The following is a 21,582-nucleotide window of genomic DNA, read 5'->3' as shown; positions in this document are numbered from 1 at the left end:
CCCACCAAGGTGGTATCCAATTCTAAATTCCAGCTAGCAGGTAGAGAAAACCAAAGCTCCCGACCCACATCTGCATCTCTGGCACTGGCAGTATAGGTCCAAACTTATATCTGGCATTTCTTCAGTGTTCCTCTGGTTGCTTGTTCTCTAACTGCCGGTGACAAGAGAAAGATAACACCATCAAACCTTCCTTGGGTATTCAGTGCATCTTCCTCAGTTTGAAAAAAACAGTTTGTTGTCCAAGGTGTCCAGGCTTCTTCCTACAGTACTTTTTCCACCTCGGTTATATATTGTTGCAATTTCTCTTTTAAAAACCTGCTGAAACTTATCCATGGCATTGCCTGTATTATCGTCAGTCTAACAACCTCATTAAGATGTCTCTCACTATATTCCAATGCAGCTCCTTTATAGATGTTGCATGTAGTTAGCCTAGAAAATGTATATATCAGGGCACAACAACAAAGTCAGCAAGTGGCTCCATTGGGAGGTTTAAATGGCAGCCACACCAGCTTCAATACGAGTTCCTCTAAATGTAGCAAATTTACAGTGCACCATGCCAGTGTTCAGAACATTTTGCTTTCACATTAAGCTGGTTCAGTATGACGACGTATGGTGTAATTTTATGTTAAAATGTTTTTTTATTGAAATAACTTTGTCATAAAACAGATTACATGTTCTATTGGTAACAGTATTTCTTTAAAAGGTCAACAAGCAAATCAATTTCCGTTATCGCTTCTGAGCTCCTTCATGTCTTGCTTATATATTTCTATTAACTGGCTTACAAGGTCTCAATGTCCATTAGATTTAACCTTGCATCTCTCATCTAGACATGACCTTGTTCCTGTGCATGGAATATAACACCTGATAAATTGTACGGAAAAAGAAGAACATCTGCTGCATATACTTTAGATTTATAATAATAAAAAACAATTAAACAAAAATTAACCTTTGGTCACTGAGAAAATTTGTATGTGTCAATGTCAGCTATTAATATCTAGTCTTATTGCGCCAATGAGTAAGGAGAAACCTTTTTTAGATTGTCAAATGTACTAGCAATTTATTGTCTTCTGACCCTAATTCTCTCTTTGTGGTCCCATATCGTATTTCTCTCTTGTAATTGGATCATATTAGTTTACCCTTATATTGAGTTAAAGGAGTTAGTTGCGTCCGGATGCATCATCTAGTAAAACCAAATTTTAGTGAGTATGTCAAACTAAATTTGTCCATTATCTCTCGCCATGTCGGTACTCCCTCTTTCTAATATCTGGCAATGCTTATTCTTGTGATAGTGCAAAGTATTTTTTACAAAAGTGTTAATATGTTTGTGGAAGTTTAATAATGGAGCATATAGTAACCCTTGAGACATGGTTAATGTTATTTGATCTTCTAATAATGTGCCGAGGAATGCCGACAGTCTAGCCCAAACCTGAGCAACCCCAGGGCACTCCCACCACATATGTACGTAGGTGCCTTTAGTATCACAACCCCTGTAGCAGTTTTTGTTTCTTCCTGCCATGAAATGAGCAGTTTTGATTGGAGTTAAGTACCATCTAAAGATAGTTTTGAAACTAGTTTCCCTTAGATCAGTACTAATTAGACCTTTGCACAAAGAGTAGAATAGTTTGCACCAATCTTGTGTATCTAATGAGGTATTAGTATCCGTTTCCCACTTGAGCATAATAGATGATTTGGTATCATTTGTTATAGTTTGCAGTGCTATGTATAAATGTGAAATTGTCTAAATAAGGCCTGGTATTGATGCTACACAATTTATCAAAGGTTTACTAAGTTGGATCCACATATTAGGTATAAATGTATTTAGGGCGGATGTAATCTGTAGATAGAAGTACCATTTTAGACGAACCGGAGCTAGAACATTTTGTACTTGGGTGAAGGTTAGTGGCTTGTTATGTGTTAGGAAGTCTCCCACTCTATAAAGGCCCTTATTCTCCCACTTATCTAATTGTTTTCGATAATCGGCCGGGATGAGGTATTTGAGCGGCATTTTGGAGGAAAATTCAGGTAATAACTTTTTATTTTTGGTTATAGTTCTACAATAGTTAATTGAATAACTAGTAACTTGAGGGTAATCTGGAGTTTTATGTTGATGTAGTGATTTATCCCATATTAGATCTTCTGGTGAATCGTAAGCCCCCAGATCTGACTCCAATTTATTCCATACTATATATTTTCTCGTGGAACCTAGTAACATAGTCTGGGCCACTCTAGTCTTGTCGTAATAATCTAAGAGGTTAGGAACCCCGGTACCTACTAATTGTCTGTGTTTAGTGAATATGTGGAAGGGAGTTCTTGATCGCTTCTTATTGTTTATAAAGTGGATCAATTCTGATTATAGGGATGTTAAGTCATGTCTTGGGATTGAGATAGGTAAGGTTCTGAACAAATACAAGATTCTTGGGAGTATGTTCATTTTTTTTGCTGATATTCTGCCATACTAGGAAAAGTTGAGTAGTTTCCATTTAGCAATGTCTTTTAGTATTTTTTTTTATAACATATACAGGGAGTGCAGAATTATTAGGCAAGTTGTATTTTTGAGGATTAATTTTATTATTGAACAACAACCATGTTCTCAATGAACCCAAAAAACTAATTAATATCAAAGCTGAATATTTTTGGAAGTAGTTTTTAGTTTGTTTTTAGTTTTAGCTATTTTAGGGGGATATCTGTGTGTGCAGGTGACTATTACTGTGCATAATTATTAGGCAACTTAACAAAAAACAAATATATACCCATTTCAATTATTTATTTTTACCAGTGAAACCAATATAACATCTCAACATTCACAAATATACATTTCTGACATTCAAAAACAAAACAAAAACAAATCAGTGACCAATATAGCCACCTTTCTTTGCAAGGACACTCAAAAGCCTGCCATCCATGGATTCTGTCAGTGTTTTGATCTGTTCACCATCAACATTGCATGCAGCAGCAACCACAGCCTCCCAGACACTGTTCAGAGAGGTGTACTGTTTTCCCTCCTTGTAAATCTCACATTTGATGATGGACCACAGGTTCTCAATGGGGTTCAGATCAGGTGAACAAGGAGGCCATGTCATTAGATTTTCTTCTTTTATACCCTTTCTTGCCAGCCACGCTGTGGAGTACTTGGACGCGTGTGATGGAGCATTGTCCTGCATGAAAATCATGTTTTTCTTGAAGGATGCAGACTTCTTCCTGTACCACTGCTTGAAGAAGGTGTCTTCCAGAAACTGGCAGTAGGACTGGGAGTTGAGCTTGACTCCATCCTCAACCCGAAAAGGCCCCACAAGCTCATCTTTGATGATACCAGCCCAAACCAGTACTCCACCTCCACCTTGCTGGCGTCTGAGTCGGACTGGAGCTCTCTGCCCTTTACCAATCCACCCACGGGCCCATCCATCTGGCCCATCAAGACTCACTCTCATTTCATCAGTCCATAAAACCTTAGAAAAATCAGTCTTGAGATATTTCTTGGCCCAGTCTTGACGTTTCAGCTTGTGTGTCTTGTTCAGTGGTGGTCGTCTTTCAGCCTTTCTTACCTTGGCCATGTCTCTGAGTATTGCACACCTTGTGCTTTTGGGCACTCCAGTGATGTTGCAGCTCTGAAATATGGCCAAACTGGTGGCAAGTGGCATCTTGGCAGCTGCACGCTTGACTTTTCTCAGTTCATGGGCAGTTATTTTGCGCCTTGGTTTTTCCACACGCTTCTTGCGACCCTGTTGACTATTTTGAATGAAACGCTTGATTGTTCGATGATCACGCTTCAGAAGCTTTGCAATTTTAAGAGTGCTGCATCCCTCTGCAAGATATCTCACTATTTTTGACTTTTCTGAGCCTGTCAAGTCCTTCTTTTGACCCATTTTGCCAAAAGAAAGGAAGTTGCCTAATAATTATGCACACCTGATATAGGGTGTTGATGTCATTAGACCACACCCCTTCTCATTACAGAGATGCACATCACCTAATATGCTTAATTGGTATTAGCTTTTTTGTGTAGTCCGGTAATGCTATTGCCATGGCCTCACTTTTATCCATATTGATCTTGTATCCTGATATGGCAGAAAATTGATGGAGAATGTCATAAAGGTTTGTTAGGGGCGTCAAGGGTTTGGTTAATGTCAGTAGGACATCGTCCACAAAAAGGGATATTCTGTAGTCAGTGTCTTTTATCTTCAGTCCATGTACATCAGAAGATAGTCTAATACAAGCCGCCAAGGGCTCCATATATATATCGAACAACAATGGTTACAGTGGACAGCCCTGCATCATGCTGTTTTTGATATTTATAAGTTTGGAGTGATGTCCCATCGCTCTGACAGTTGCGGTGGGTTTATAATAAATATTTTGTAAGGCATCTATAAAGGGGCCTTTAAATCCCATTTCTCTAGGACTGCAAACATGTATGTCCAATCTAACCTATCAAATGCCTTCTCCGCATCCAATGAAAGGACCAGAGAAGGCGTTTTTATTTTAGCCAGATGGGCTATTGTTATTATCATGCGCCTGATATTATCAAGTGCTTCTCTACCAGTCACAAACCAAATTTGGCCGGGGTGTATAATATCCTTTAAGATGTTTTTTAACCTATTTGCCAATATTTTAGTAAAGATTTTTAGGTCTTGATTTATTAGAGAAATGGGTCTATAACTGGTACACCACTTCAAGTTCTTCCCCAGTTTGGGTGTATGGTGTAATTTTAAGTAGATAGTTCTCAGATTATCAGTATTTTCCCACAGCTCTGAATTATTTGTCTGTACAGGGCTGACTCCCTGGAAGTTTCCCCAGAACAATATAATATGTATAGGACACAAGTGTTTATACCAAATTATGTACATATGTTGTTTGTGCTTCCATGTCCAATAGTTCTCAAAATATATGTCAATATGTATTCAATATAAATATAGTGACATATAAGATTTATGTTTTATTTTATTTTTCTAAAGATATATCCCAACATTTTTTATTTTTACTTCTTTGATACTGGTTGTCCCTTTGATCCTGGAATCTGTATCTTTTCCATTTGTTCTTCTTGAACACACTCAGGTTCTGTTAATATAAATACAATAAGAATCAGGATTAAAATGATTAGATCTTTTGTTTAGTTATAACCATTATTTAATAGTTTTTAAGCAATTACTCACTCAGAAGCAAATCAACATATCAACTATATCGCATCACTCTAATGCCTAATGATCAAAACCTCATCAGCATGGAGAGAAATCACACAAACTTTTGGGGTATTTTTTTTATAATTATATTGCAATGTGTCTCCTCTTCAAATCCAGAACTCAACTGATGGCTATATTACGAGTTGAGCGCTATTTAACGTTCCTGCTTGCGCATTACATTCGCTAGAACTAAGCTTTTTGTGAGCGTCTGGTTGCACTCTGATTGCAAATCGAAAATAAAAAGTTTGCACATAAAGAACCTATTACCCTATGTGAAGAACATTGGAATGTAAAAGTACCTACATAGTTAAAACATTATTTAATATTAAATACATATGCTTTTTCATGTTTTCAGGTATTTAACTGTATAATATGTAAATATATATGTTTACATATTTATTTATGTGTTTATGTGTGTATATAGGCTAAAATACAAGCACTACATTCGTAATCTAGCCCTTAATGTTAGATTACAAGTGGCGCACTATCGTTACTGCAAGTCGCAATAAGTTATATTGTGACCTCGCTAACATGCGCATATTACAAGTTGGAAGTAACATGCACTCCCGAGCTCAAGTTAAAGTTGCACTCATTAGTGTGACCGAACAGCTAAAAAAATATAATTTATTTTTATTTAACTTTACATTAAATATTAACTCATCCCTATCTTATAATAAATTTAAACTTACCTTTAGAATTAAAATAAACTATATTAAACTATTAATTAACCTATCCTAACTATTATACTACAATTACATTAAACTATATTAAACTATTAATTAATCTACCATAACTTTTATACTAAAATTAAATTAAACTATATTAAACTATTAATTAACCTACCCTAACTATTATACTAACATTACATTAAACTAACAATTAAATTAACTATATTACATATTTAAAAACCTAACCCTACTCAAATTATTTAAATCTACTATTAAAAATTACTAAGTTACAAAATATTAACAACTAAGTTACATAAAATAACAAACACTAAGTTACACAAAATAAAAAACACTAAATTACACAAAATAAAAAATAAATGATCAAATATTTAAACTAATTACACCTAATCTAAGAGCCCTATGAAAATAAAAAGCCCCCCCAAAATAAAAAAAACCCTAGCCAACAATAAACTACCAATGGCCCTTAAAAGGGCCTTTTGTGGGGCATTGTCCCAAAGAAATCAGCTCTTTAACCTGTAAATAAAAATACAAACACCCCCCCCAACAGTAAAACTCACCACCCACACAACCAACCCCCCAAATAAAAACCTAAGCTCCCCATTGCCCTGAAAAGGGCATTTAGCTTTTTTTCCTCCCAAAGTCCCTAACCTAAAAACCCACCCAATAAACCCTTAAAAAAACCTAAACCTAACACTAACCCCTGAAGATCCACTTACAGTTTTTGAAGACCCAACATCCATCCTCAACGAAGTCCTCAGCGAAGCCGGCAGAAGTCTTCATCCAAGCGGGCCGAAGTCTTCATCCAACCGGGCAGAAGTCTTCATCCAGACGGCATCTTCTATCTTCATCCATCTGGCGTGGAGCGGCTCAATCTTCAAGACATCCGGCGTGGAGCATCCTCTACTGATGACGTCTTCTGAACAATGAAGTTTCCCTTTAAATGATGTCATCGCAGATGGCGTCCCTTGAATTCCGATTGGCTGATAGAATTCTATCAGCCAATACTATTCTACTGAAATCTTGCTATTCCCTGCTTTTCTGTCATTTTACAACAAATCCCTCTTTTTGGTACGTGAACTAAGGCCCTGCACTGAAATCTTGCTATTCCCTGCTTTTCTGTCATTTTACAACAAATCCCTCTTTTTGGTACGTGAACTAAGGCCCTGCACTGAAATCTTGCTATTCCCTGCTTTTCTGTCATTTTACAACAAATCCCTCTTTTTGGTACGTGAACTAAGGCCCTGCACTGAAATCTTGCTATTCCCTGCTTTTCTGTCATTTTACAACAAATCCCTCTTTTTGGTATGTGAACTAAGGCCCTGCACTGAAATCTTGCTATTCCCTGCTTTTCTGTTATTTTACAACAAATCCCTCTTTTTGGTACGTGAACTAAGGCATTGCACTGAAATCTTGCTATTCCCTGCTTTTCTGTCATTTTACAACAAATCCCTCTTTTTGGTACGTGAACTAAGGTCCTGCACTGAAATCTTGCTATTCCCTGCTTTTCTGTCATTTTACAACAAATCCCTCTTTTTGGTACGTGAACTAAGGCCCTGCACTGAAATCTTGCTATTTCCTGCTTTTCTGTCATTTTACAACAAATCCCTCTTTTTGGTACGTGAACTAAGGCCCTGCACTGAAATCTTGCTATTCCCTGCTTTTCTGTCATTTTACAACAAATCCCTCTTTTTGGTACGTGAACTAAGGCCCTGCACTGAAATCTTGCTATTCCCTGCTTTTCTGTCATTTTACAACAAATCCCTCTTTTTGGTACATGAACTAAGGCCCTGCACTGAAATCTTGCTATTCCCTGCTTTTCTGTCATTTTACAACAAATCCCTCTTTTTGGTACGTGAACTAAGGCCCTGCACTGAAATCTTGCTATTCCCTGCTTTTCTGTCATTTTACAACAAATCCCTCTTTTTGGTACGTGAACTAAGGCATTGCACTGAAATCTTGCTATTCCCTGCTTTTCTGTCATTTTACAACAAATCCCTCTTTTTGGTACATGAACTAAGGCCCTGCACTGAAATCTTGCTATTCCGTGCTTTTCTGTCATTTTACAACAAATCCCTCTTTTTGGTACGTGAACTAAGGTCCTGCACTGAAATCTTGCTATTCCCTGCTTTTCTGTCATTTTACAACAAATCCCTCTTTTTGGTACGTGAACTAAGGCCCTGCACTGAAATCTTGCTATTCCCTGCTTTTCTGTCATTTTACAACAAATCCCTCTTTTTGGTACGTGAACTAAGGCCCTGCACTGAAATCTTGCTATTCCCTGCTTTTCTGTCATTTTACAACAAATCCCTCTTTTTGGTACGTGAACTAAGGCCCTGCACTGAAATCTTGCTATTCCCTGCTTTTCTGTCATTTTACAACAAATCCCTCTTTTTGGTACGTGAACTAAGGCCCTGCACTGAAATCTTGCTATTCCCTGCTTTTCTGTCATTTTACAACAAATCCCTCTTTTTGGTATGTGAACTAAGGCCCTGCACTGAAATCTTGCTATTCCCTGCTTTTCTGTTATTTTACAACAAATCCCTCTTTTTGGTACGTGAACTAAGGCATTGCACTGAAATCTTGCTATTCCCTGCTTTTCTGTCATTTTACAACAAATCCCTCTTTTTGGTACGTGAACTAAGGTCCTGCACTGAAATCTTGCTATTCCCTGCTTTTCTGTCATTTTACAACAAATCCCTCTTTTTGGTACGTGAACTAAGGCCCTGCACTGAAATCTTGCTATTCCCTGCTTTTCTGTCATTTTACAACAAATCCCTCTTTTTGGTACGTGAACTAAGGCCCTGCACTGAAATCTTGCTATTCCCTGCTTTTCTGTCATTTTACAACAAATCCCTCTTTTTGGTACATGAACTAAGGCCCTGCACTGAAATCTTGCTATTTCCTGCTTTTCTGTCATTTTACAACAAATCCCTCTTTTTGGTACGTGAACTAAGGCCCTGCACTGAAATCTTGCTATTCCCTGCTTTTCTGTCATTTTACAACAAATCCCTCTTTTTGGTACGTGAACTAAGGCATTGCACTGAAATCTTGCTATTCCCTGCTTTTCTGTCATTTTACAACAAATCCCTCTTTTTGGTACATGAACTAAGGCCCTGCACTGAAATCTTGCTATTCCCTGCTTTTCTGTCATTTTACAACAAATCCCTCTTTTTGGTATGTGAACTAAGGCCCTGCACTGAAATCTTGCTATTCCCTGCTTTTCTGTCATTTTACAACAAATCCCTCTTTTTGGTACGTGAACTAAGGCCCTGCACTGAAATCTTGCTATTCCCTGCTTTTCTGTCATTTTACAACAAATCCCTCTTTTTGGTACGTGAACTAAGGCCCTGCACTGAAATCTTGCTATTCCCTGCTTTTCTGTCATTTTACAACAAATCCCTCTTTTTGGTACATGAACTAAGGCCCTGCACTGAAATCTTGCTATTTCCTGCTTTTCTGTCATTTTACAACAAATCCCTCTTTTTGGTACGTGAACTAAGGCCCTGCACTGAAATCTTGCTATTCCCTGCTTTTCTGTCATTTTACAACAAATCCCTCTTTTTGGTACGTGAACTAAGGCATTGCACTGAAATCTTGCTATTCCCTGCTTTTCTGTCATTTTACAACAAATCCCTCTTTTTGGTACATGAACTAAGGCCCTGCACTGAAATCTTGCTATTCCCTGCTTTTCTGTCATTTTACAACAAATCCCTCTTTTTGGTACGTGAACTAAGGTCCTGCACTGAAATCTTGCTATTCCCTGCTTCTCTGTCATTTTACAACAAATCCCTCTTTTTGGTACGTGAACTAAGGCCCTGCACTGAAATCTTGCTATTCCCTGCTTTTCTGTCATTTTACAACAAATCCCTCTTTTTGGTACGTGAACTAAGGCCCTGCACTGAAATCTTGCTATTCCCTGCTTTTCTGTCATTTTACAACAAATCCCTCTTTTTGGTACGTGAACTAAGGCCCTGCACTGAAATCTTGCTATTCCCTGCTTTTCTGTCATTTTACAACAAATCCCTCTTTTTGGTACGTGAACTAAGGCCCTGCACTGAAATCTTGCTATTCCCTGCTTTTCTGTCATTTTACAACAAATCCCTCTTTTTGGTACGTGAACTATACAAGAGAGATAGAGCAGCGTATAATGTTGTGCTTGGCAGTGTTAGTTTTTGCACTAAAAAACGTTTATGTGAGCAGCAAGTCTCAGTTCTAAATATAGCATACTTACGCCTAGATTTAGAGTTTTGTCGGTAACGACCCGCGTAGCTAACGCTGGCTTTTTTCTTGCCGCACCTTTTAAATACCTCTGGTATTGAGAGTTCACAGAATGGCTGCGTTAGGCTCCAAAAAGGGAGCGTACAGGCATATTAGCATATTAGGGGTTAAAAAAATTTAATCGAGTGGCGGCGATGTGGGGGGACCTCGGTTTAGGGGTACATAGGTAGTTTATGGGTGTTAGTGTACTTTAGAGCACAGTAGTTAAGAGCTTTATGAACCGGCGTTAGCCCAGAAAGCTCTTAACTACTGACTTTTTTCTGCGGCTGGAGTTTTGTAGTTAGAATTCTAACGCTCACTTCAGACACAACTCTAAATACCGGAGTTAGAAAGATCCCATTGAAAAGATAGGATACGCAATTGACGTAAGGGGATCTGCGGTATGGAAAAGTCGCGGCTGAAAAGTGAGCGTTAGACCCTTTCCTGACTGACTCCAAATACCGGCGGTAGCCTAAAACCAGCGTTAGGAGCCTCTAACGCTGGTTTTCACGGCTACCGCCAAACTCTAAATCTAGGCCTTAGTTAGATTGCTAAACAATAGCTTGATACTTTGTTTCCAAAGCGTGGTAAATCACATCAAGCAATTTTATTCATAATACACAAGTTCATTTTCAACTGATACCTCTGTTTGTATTAAGTTTGCAAATTAGCACGTTTTGTTATTTGCATACATATGTAACAGGTATACTTGAGTAGGTAACCGGTTTCTATAAAACTTGCTGCTAAAGTATTAATAAGTTTGTTCCATATAGGTTGTGCAGGTTTCACACAGCTAGGTTAGATGCATAGATAATTGCGCTTATATAATCAGGATTACAATTTGTCTTGAATTAGACACCCTGATATTTGACAAGTAATTTGTCTAGGTCTAACATCCGGCTGGCTTGTGCTTCACTGCTGTGCTAATGCCTTTAAGTAACGCTGAAACTATTGTATTACTATGCTCCAGTTTGACAACAGTGTTGTAAATAATAATTGCCCTGTTTAGTGCTCATTATATAACATTCTCGTTAGCAAGATATAATAAATATCCAGGTCCAGTTAAACATTTTCTAATAAGCCTTTCCTGCATAAGTTAAAAATAGAAAGGTTGTTTGTAATTGCCTGTAAGCGTTATAACTGAACCGACCGTTAAATAACAAATGTTACCCCAGGTTCAACTAGCCCTAACAAACACAGGAGCTCCCTGACTCCTCACCATTGCCCTAACATGTTTCGCCGTACACTCGGCTTTCTCAAAGGGGGTGTGCGCGCGTCGCGCTCAGAACGGCTTTTTATTGCGTACCGGAAGCTGCATATCCGCCCACTTCGTGACGCCGTAGGTTCCAACATCGAACCAATTGTATGCAAGTCAGAGGAGATTATAAGTCTTGTAGCCTTAATGTTTACATATATTAAATGTCGATTAAGATCTAATACTTGTTATTGTTGCTAGTACGGCAAAAGTAGAGAATGTATTGGTAATTGTGTTTTTATAACAGAACCATTGTTATCTCGCTAATCTGACATCAAGAGACTATAAGGTTTCTTATAATGGTATATACACTCTACTTAGTTACTGGATACCAGAATAATAGATCTGTAATATTTTAATTTTTATTTCTTTTAATCATTTGGTTTATTACATTATTGTGAGATATCTCAAACATATACCTAATGATTAAAATCATAATCTAATAATTCTACCTGTGTGTTAAGTTTATAAGTCTAACTCTGACATAATTGTGTGATAACTGTGTGATGGGATTTTATAGTGAAGGGGAATATTAAGAAGAAAATAACTATATTGTTAGTGTCGTTGTACTATTATTAATATGTGACCTTAGATCTACTACATAAATGGACATGTAACGGGTGTGAATTAGTTGATGCTTGCTAGGATCATATGTGAATATGTGATAACCTATATTTATAACTAAAATAAATTGTGTGAAAAACTATTAAATCTAAGTGTGCAAACTTTGAAAGTGAAGGGTTGTGATTAATGTGCTTATTAATAGTGAGCAATTGTTTGAGGATGTTACAAAGACATCCATTAGATATTTGTTTTTTAATTAAGATCTATATAATATATCCGTCTGGAGACAGTATACATTATCTGGTTATACCAGAAAGAACTTTATTTTTTATTTTTTATTTTTTGTCTTGTGTTGTTATATGTACACACAACTTATTGATTATTTTTCTTGAACAAACATATTGGAGGGCTTTTGATCTTATGGGGTATACTTATATCTCCAATGCTTACACTATATTCAATTTAGAACAGTCCTATTTTTATAAAAAGTGGGCGAAATTATTTTGTTCATTCAACCCTGAAGGGTGAACAGAGTTTAGCAAGAATATCCACCTTGTTTCTGCTCTTAATAGAGATTTTTCTTGGTCTCCACCTCTAATACCTAGGTTAATTTTTTGCAAACCAAAGCAGTGTAAATCTGATTGTTTAGATCTATGCACTGTGAGGAAATGCCTGGCGACTGAAGTAATCGTTTTGCCTGAGTCGATGTCCTTTTGTGCATTTTTTATGTTTCTCAGATGTTCCTGCAATCTTGTGCGTATTTTTCTTGTGGTCATTCCTACGTAAAATAGGTTACATTTGCACGTATAATGAGCACTAAACAGGGCAATTATTATTTACAACACTGTTGTCAAACTGGAGCATAGTAATACAATAGTTTCAGCGTTACTTAAAGGCATTAGCACAGCAGTGAAGCACAAGCCAGCCGGATGTTAGACCTAGACAAATTACTTGTCAAATATCAGGGTGTCTAATTCAAGACAAATTGTAATCCTGATTATATAAGCGCAATTATCTATGCATCTAACCTAGCTGTGGGAAACCTGCACAACCTATATGGAACAAACTTATTAATACTTTAGCAGCAAGTTTTATAGAAACCGGTTACCTACTCAAGTATACCTGTTACATATGTATGCAAATAACAAAACGTGCTAATTTGCAAACTTAATACAAACAGAGGTATCGGTTGAAAATGAACTTGTGTATTATGAATAAAATTGCTTGATGTGATTTACCACGCTTTGGAAACAAAGTATCAAGCTATTGTTTAGCAATCTAACATAGTATGCTGTATTTAGAACTGAGACTTGCTGCTCACATAAACGGTTTTAGTGCAAAAAGTAACCCTGCCAAGCACAACATTATACGCTGCTCTATCTCTCTTGTATATCAGATGTTACTTACTACACAGCAAACATATAACAAGCTGCAGCATCAGTGGTTTATTGATTTGTGCAACATCAAATCTCAATCAGGCAGGCCAACACCAACACATTGAGTCTGATTTAGTGAATCAAATCTTTACTATAAAAGACTACTCATAATTTTTGGCAAACCTTTAAAGATATTTTGGATAGCATAATTGCTTACAAACTAATATACAGCAGCTACAACCTGCAATCACCTAAAACTAAGAGAGTTTATTTATACTCAGGAATTGTTTTAAAAAAACTAAGAGATAGCTGTTAAACGAAATTATCTTCATACATATGTATTAATATGTTATGCCAAGGTATAATGTTGTAGTCTGTAAGATATTTAACAGACCAACATAAATACCTCAAGTATGCACCAATCACACTGACTACCAATGTTTTTTGCCCTGTTCATATTTATGTGCTCAACATAACTCTGAATACATTATATTAACTAGTAAAATTGGGGTAAACTTAAACTTTATTGGCTTTAGATATTTGTCACTGCGCACAATTCATGGTGGAACCAAGTTTGGGTTAACTAATCTTATGAATAGGTTCAACATAAGAAATACTGGTTATCTCTAACATTACAGTGAGTTACTATATCTAGCCCAGGTACTTATACCCCAATTACATAACAAACTTTGAATTGTTATACACTAACACTTCAGTGTTACAAGATATACAAATGTATCACGCCCCAGGCAGCTATTGTTTTTAATTGCACATCCCTTTTTTTTATCTCCGTTTTTTGCGTAATTAATAAAAGTTATGTTTTAATTATCCCAGCGTACTTCCCTTACCATTTGGCATCATATTGTTCTATACAGATATACACAATTTATTATAGATGACTATATGAGTGCTATACGTGTATTCTTCCTTGGTCTTTTTGCCCATGTTCTTTCTGTAGTCTAGACAATACACAGCACCACTTACCCTGTGATTATAGGAAACAAAACTAGTAATCTAATTAGGGTGTAGTCATGTTAATCTACTAGCAGTGCCATTGATCCCCCTTTCTTGCTACCAATTATGCATACAACCAACACTAACTTTTCCTAACGCCATTGCTTTCCCCTTGAACCCCTTAGATTGTAAGCCTATGGGCCCAGCTGTTTACAGATCGCTTCATAAGAGCCGACTACAACAGTGATACTCTCGGCAGGGCCCTCTACCCACTTGACCCCTACAAAAGCTATCCTGTACACCGACTATGTTTACAGCGCTGCGGAATCTGTTGGCGCTCTACAAATACCTGATAATAATAATAATAATAAATAATTAGTTTAAATATTTGATCATTTATTTTTTATTTTGTGTAATTTAGTGTTTTGTTTTATTGTAACTTAGTGTTTGTTATTTTGTGTAACTTAGTTGTTATTTTTTTGTAACTTAGTAATTTTTAATAGTAGATTTTAATAATTTGAGTAGGTTAAGGTTTTTAAATATGTAATATAGCTAATTTAATTGTTAGTTTAATGTAATTTTAATATAATAGGGTAGGTTAATTAATAGTTTAATATAGTTAAATTTAATTTTAGTATAATAGTTAGGGTAGGTTAATTAGTAGTTTAATATAGTTTAACTTAATTATAAATGTAATTTTAAATGTATCATAAGATAGGGATGAGTTAATATTTAATGTAAAGTTAGCAGGTTGTTAGGTTTAGGGGTTATTATCTTAATTTAGTTTATGGCGATGTGGGGGGCTGGCAGTTTAGGGGTTAATAGGTTTAGTAAGTGGATTGAAAAGCAGGTACGCTGGGCCGAAATAGTGGTGAGCGTACATGTTAGAAGTTTGATAACTTGCAAAAGGTGTCAGATAGTGCCGAATTTGTATTCAGAACATCTGTAATGATGTAAGCATCAATCTGTGTCGGACTGAGACCGGCGGATTGTGTGTTACGTCACAGATTTCAACTTTTGCTGGTTTGTAGGCTTTGATAAATAGGGCAAATCAGGCTCGCCACAATTACGCTGTGGAATTCCAACATATTTGCGGTTGACGGCTTGATAAATAGGCCTCATGGACTCCTTGCCACATGTCCTAGAGACATGCAACTGCACCTCACTGATGAGGCCCAAGGGAGGCCGAAACGTACATCTGGGGTTTGTTGTTTTATCTTGTTCAGAGAAGAATTGCCTGGTATTTCAGCGCTGGACTGTCATTGGCCAGGATCAGACTGATATGCTACAGGATATTTTTTCTCTGTGAAAAGGCATAGTGTGCAAAAGGAGACAGCACACAGAGTGGCACTGGCCTTGTGGACAAGCATATAAGTTTTCTAGCTTTTGTTCTGCCTCAGTGGTGCGTCTCATTTTTCTTGTTTTTAAACACAGACCTTGGCAGTCCAGGCAGGCAGAGTTTAAGCACAGGCCTTGGCAAGTAGAGGTTAAGCACAGGCCTTGGCAGTCCAGGCAGGCAGAGGTTAAGCACAGACCTTGGCAGTCCAGGCAGGCAAAGGTTAAGCACAGGCCTTGGCAGTCCAGGCAGGCAGAGGGTTAAGCACAGACCTTGGCAATCCAGGCAGGCAGAGGTTAGAAAACAGATAAGGAAGAAAATCCAGCAGGTAAGTCAAAATCAGGCTTCAAGGCAAAATGATTCTTCTTTTACAAACAAAGACATAGACTCAATGTCAGGGCACAGACTGATTAGCCAGGCAGGTTTAAATAGTCTGTTGGTAATTGCATATTACCAACAGCTGACATGAGGTGGAGCCAGAAAGCCTGAGAGAGAGAAAGCAAAAAACAAAAAGGAAGCATCCGCAAGTAAAAGCCCTGTGGTGACTCAATGGTAAGTCACTGGGATACAACCTGAGAGACCAGAGTTCAATACCCAACATGGTCATGACATGTGATATGTGATATATAATACCAGGTAGGGTAGGAGACATGGGTAATGAATCAAGGCAATTCAATAGTGTTGCACAGTTTGGAACATGTGTAAATTCTTCCATTTATACCCTGAAGTTTTGCTTAGCAGGGACTTAATACATCAGTCTCTTTATGTGCTGGGACTGGTATTCACAGAACATACTAAAAATCCAGATTTACTGGGGCATTTCTTGGTCTATTAACCTATTATAAGCAATCACTGCACCAGCAAAGATGAAAACCATAAAGGGACACTGAACCCAATTTTTCTTCTTTCGTCATTCAGATAGAGCATGCAATTGTAAGCAACTTTCTAATTTACTCCTATTATTCATATTTCTTCGTTCTCTTGCTATTTTTATTTGAAAAAGAAGGCATCTAAGCATCAGCCAATAGGATTTTTTCTACCTTAATTCCGATTGGCTGATAGAATTCTATCAGCCAATCGGAATTGAAGGGACGCCATCTTGGATGACGTCATTTAAAGGAACATTCAGAAGAAGAAGACGTCGATGGAAGATGATGCTCCGCGTAGGATGTCTTGAAGATGGACCCGCTCCGCTCCGGATGGATGAAGATAGAAGATGCCTTCTGGATGAAGACTTCTGCCCGTCTGGAGGACCACTTCTGCCCGGTTGGATGAAGACTTCGCCCGGCTTCGTTGAGGACTTCGGCCCGGTTGGGTGAAGATGTCTCCCGGTAAGGTGATCTTCACGGGGTTATTGTTAGGTTTTTTAAGGGGGGATTGGGTGGGTTTTAGAGTAGGGTTGGGTGTGTGGGTGGTGGGTTTTAATGTTGGGGGGGTATTGTAATTTGTTTTACAGGTAAAAGAGCTGATTACTTTGGGGCAATGCCCCGCAAAAGGCCCTTTTAAGGGCTATTTGTAATTTAGTGAAGGGTAGGGCTTTTTTTTTTATTTTTGGGGACTTTTATATTTTGTTAGGGGGATTAGATTAGGTGTAATTAGTTTAAAAATCTTGTAATTTGTTTATTATTTTCTATAATTTAGTGTTTGTTTTTTTGTACTTTAGATAATTTCATTTAATTGTAATTAATTGTATTTAATTTATTTAATTGATTTAATTGTAGTGTAGTGTTAGGTGTAATTGTAACTTAGGTTAGGTTTTATTTTACAGGTAAATGTGTCTTTATTTTAACTAGGTAGTTATTAAATAGTTAATAACTATTTAATAAATATTGTACCTAGTTAAAATAAATACAAAGTTGCCTGTAAAATAAAAATAAACCCTAAGCTAGCTACAATGTAACTATTAGTTATATTGTAGCTAGCTTAGGGTTTATTTTATAGGTAAGTATTTAGTTTTAAATAGGAATAATTTATTTAATTATAGTAATTTTATTTAGATTTATTTAAATTATATTTAAGTTAGGGGGGGTTAGGGTTAGACTTAGGTTTAGGGGTTAATAACTTTAATATAGTGGCGGCAATGTTGGGGGCGGTGGATTAGGGGTTAATAAATGTAGGTAGGTGGCGGTGATGTTAGGGCCGGCAGATTAGGGGTTAATAATCTTTAACTAGTGTTTGCGATGCGAGGGTGTGGCGGTTTAGGGGTTTATATATTTATTATAGTGTCGGCCATGTCAGGTTCGGCAGATTAGAGGTTAAAATTTTTGTTTTAGTGTTTGCGATGTGGGAGGGCCTCGGTTTAGGGGTTAATAGGTAGTTTATGGGTGTTAGTGTACTTTTTAGCACTTTAGGTAACAGTTTTATGCTACGGCGTTGTACCATAAATCTCTTAACTACTTACTTTTAAATGCGGTACGAGTCTTGACAGGAGAGGGTTTACCGCTCACTTTTGGTCAGACTCGTAATACCGGTGCTATGCAAGTCCCATTGAAAATATAGGATACGCAATTGACATAAGTGGATTTGCGGTATTTCCGAGTCTGGTGAAAAAAGTGAGCGGTAAACCCTCTCCTGCAAGACTCGTAATACCAGCAGGCATTAAAAAGCAGCATTGGGACCTCAGAACGCTGCTTTTTAACCCTAACGCACAACTTGTAATCTAGGTGTATGGGAGATAATGAGGAGCCTGACAATTTAACCTGCATTAAAGGGCTATAACAGTGCTAAAAAAATGTTTTAATATGTTAGAGCAATTCTATTATTGCACTATTTCTTGCATATAACCTTGTGTTTAACCCCTGCAGAGTGATAAAAAACATAATTAAAATCAGTTCTACACCAGCAATGCACTGCTGTGAGCTAGCTGAGCACATCTGGTGAGCCAATGACAAAAGACAAATGTGTAGTCACCAATCAACAGCTAGGTACCAGTAGTGCATTTCTGCTGCTTGGGATATGCATATATATATATATATATATATATATATATATATATATATATATATATATATATATATATATATATATATTTTTTTTTTTTTTTTTTTTTTAAAGGTACCAAAGAGAAGTGAATTTAAAAATGACATGCACTGTCTGAATCATCAAAGTTTAATTTAACACTCTTTAAGCACTTTAAGCAATCAGTATGACTAAATTATACTACTAGAATTGTGCTTGTTTTGGGATGGATTGGAGTAGGCGGAGCTAAGCAAACTTTACATGGGCGTGGCTCTGCTGCAAAGTGTCCCTAGAATTTTTTTTCAAAAGTTGGCAACTATGAAATCTATATCTTGACTAAAATAATATAAATATTACACTTACCTGAATATGACTTATCGCTGAATACTCTGTAAGTTAAATTTTTGTCCACTTCAATCTTTATCTTCTGCCCATATGGTAACTTTCGATACAAATTTCCTGTGTGACAAAAATTCAGTTAATGTTTTGCCTGAACAATTACAGCACTAGAACACATTCCACAGAGTAGAATACTAATAAATTAACCAAATTACCGGTATTTCATAATTATAAAACATAATTTATTGTTTTTATTCATTTGGAGGGGATCAGGAGTACATTAAGTGACTGTACCCTCTCTTGCCTTCATCATGCTTCATGTTGAGACTGAACAATATGAGTGATATTATGCTGTTTGTCTCTCTCTTATTGAAGGAATATTAAAGGGACATGAAACTCAAAATGCGTATTTCATGATTCAGATAGAGAGTACAATGTTAAACAACTTTACAATTGACTTCAATGATCAAATTAATTTCTTGAAGGAACAGCAATGCACTACTGAACACACTGGTTGAATCAATCACAAGAGACATATGTGTCAAGCTAATTCCTGGTAGAGCATTGCATCACCTGGGCTTACCTAAGTATGCTTTTCAACAAAGGATACCAAGAGAACAAAGGAAATGAGATAATAGCAGTAATTTGGAAAGCTGTTTAAAATTCTAAATCACAAAAAAAAATAGTTTACTATCCATTTTTATTTATCTACAAGAGAGCATTTTAAAATGTTTCCCTTTTTTAAATTCATAATACCATTAGCAATTATATAATGAACAGCTCCATTATGACAGGTATAGTGAATAGCAATATCAACGGATCTCGATCTAGTAGAAGTAATAACAACAGCTTCTTGAGACCACTAAACAACATCTCCTATCATATGCCTGCAGCCTGTGTGCGGCCAATCACTTGGGGGCGAATTATCAAGGGCCAAATGGCCCCTGATCCCACTGTTTCCGTGCGAGCCTTCAGGCTCGCCAGAAACAGTAGTTAAAAAGCAGCGGTATTAAGACCGCAGATCCTTAACTAGTCTGCCGCCTCTGAGGCTGCAGACATCAATCCGCACACCCTGCTAGAGGCCGATTGGCCACGAATCTGCAGGGGGCGGCATTGCACAAGCAGTTCACCAGAACTGCTTGTGCAATGTTAAATGCCGACAGAGTATGCTGTCGGCATTCAGCAATGTCTGGCGGACATCCATACGCTACATCGTATCATGTCCGACAGACAATGATAAATCGGCCCCATAGTGTAAAACTAGCCACAAATCAAAACTCAAAATGGTCAAAAATAAAATCCTCTACCATATGAGTTAAATGCATAATATACCCTAATGAAATAAATGTGATATAATAAGATAAACACAAAATAAAAGTATATATGTGGTGCCACTAATATATTTTTAAACCATAAAAATATATTGATTTATATAGAGTTCATATAAGGATATATATATTCTTCCTGGCACTCTTCAGTCTTCTGTGTGGTCTCCCTTGATCCTCATAAAAAAGAGAAAATATGCCACATAGCGTAATTCTGTAACTTTGTTGCAATACAAAACTTGTGTCTGTGCAAATGGTTACTCACATGCGGTGGAGCTATAGCCAAGCTCAGGTAAAAGCGCACACCCACTTTTATACTGTTGGGTAAACAGATTCTTGTACAAGTTGTTCAGATAAAAGAATTTATTAAAACGCAATATATAAAATAGCGTCACAAGACCTGCTATTAACACCTTTTGCAATAAGTTTAGGCAATACAATATAGTCATTGCTCAATATGAGCTTAACAAGATACTAGAAACCGTGGTAAGGAGTGTAGAAACTGAACCACACAACCTTCCCCAGAAAGTCCAGTAACTGTAGCTCTTCTTATTGGTGTGCAGATACTTGGAAAGACGCCAAATAACAATAAATCCAACGTACGTTTCGCAAGAAGCTTTATCAAGGATGGTGTGCGCATGTCCAAAACCTTAATTTAAGTTATTCAAAAACCGGAAATCCGGTACACAGTCCTCCATTTTTAGAGTGGGCAAACATTTAAATTTGTGGTCACCATGAAACTGTCTCCAAGTAGAAATATTAAGAGTGAAGGCATTCACCAATATATGCATAAACATTAGTTAAGGGCAAACAATATTGGATAAAGGAATATTAAAATTAGCTAGACGAAATCATTTCATTTTGCAAATTTAATAGATACCATATAAATAAAAAAATATTTACAGTTAGTATGTAATATAGTCATACAAGACATAAAGAGAAATATATACCGGAACCATATTTAACCCCTTAACGACACGAGTCGTACAGGGTACGTCGCACACAACCTGGTCTTTAAAGACCAGCGACGTACCCTGTACGACTTTGGGGATTAAAGCGGCTGGAAGCGATCCTGATCGCTTCCAGCCGCTTTACGGTTATTGCAGTGATGCCTCGATATCGAGGCATCCTGCAATAACATTTGTCCCCCATCCGATGCAGAGAGAGCCACTCTGTGGCCCTCTCTGCACCGGCATCGATGGCCGCAATCGTTGGTGGGTGGGAGCTGACCGTGGGAGGCGGGTGGGCGGCCATTGGTGACAAATTGAAGAGAGAGGGGGGCGGGATCGGGGGCGGGGTTGTTGGGCGCGCGCACGGGAGCGCGCGCGTGCACGGGGGCCGGTGGGTGGGCGCGTGCA

At 37.4% G+C, this 21,582-nt stretch overlaps 1 long non-coding RNA gene across 1 annotated transcript; it reads right to left on the bottom strand.

Annotated features, from left to right (window-relative positions):
* Nucleotides 1-4,914: 4,914 nt before the first annotated feature.
* LOC128642232 (uncharacterized) lies at nucleotides 4,915-19,026 on the bottom strand. The gene is made up of 2 exons (XR_008399636.1): nucleotides 18,924-19,026; nucleotides 4,915-5,049 (listed from the first exon to the last, which is right to left on the bottom strand). It is a non-coding gene; the product is annotated as an uncharacterized LOC128642232 (long non-coding RNA).
* Nucleotides 19,027-21,582: the final 2,556 nt, after the last annotated feature.

Source organism: Bombina bombina, chromosome 11 (assembly GCF_027579735.1).
Source record: "Bombina bombina isolate aBomBom1 chromosome 11, aBomBom1.pri, whole genome shotgun sequence".
In the NCBI taxonomy this organism is placed as follows: Eukaryota; Metazoa; Chordata; class Amphibia; order Anura; family Bombinatoridae; genus Bombina; species Bombina bombina.
This window is presented reverse-complemented; position numbering and strand designations above follow the sequence as displayed.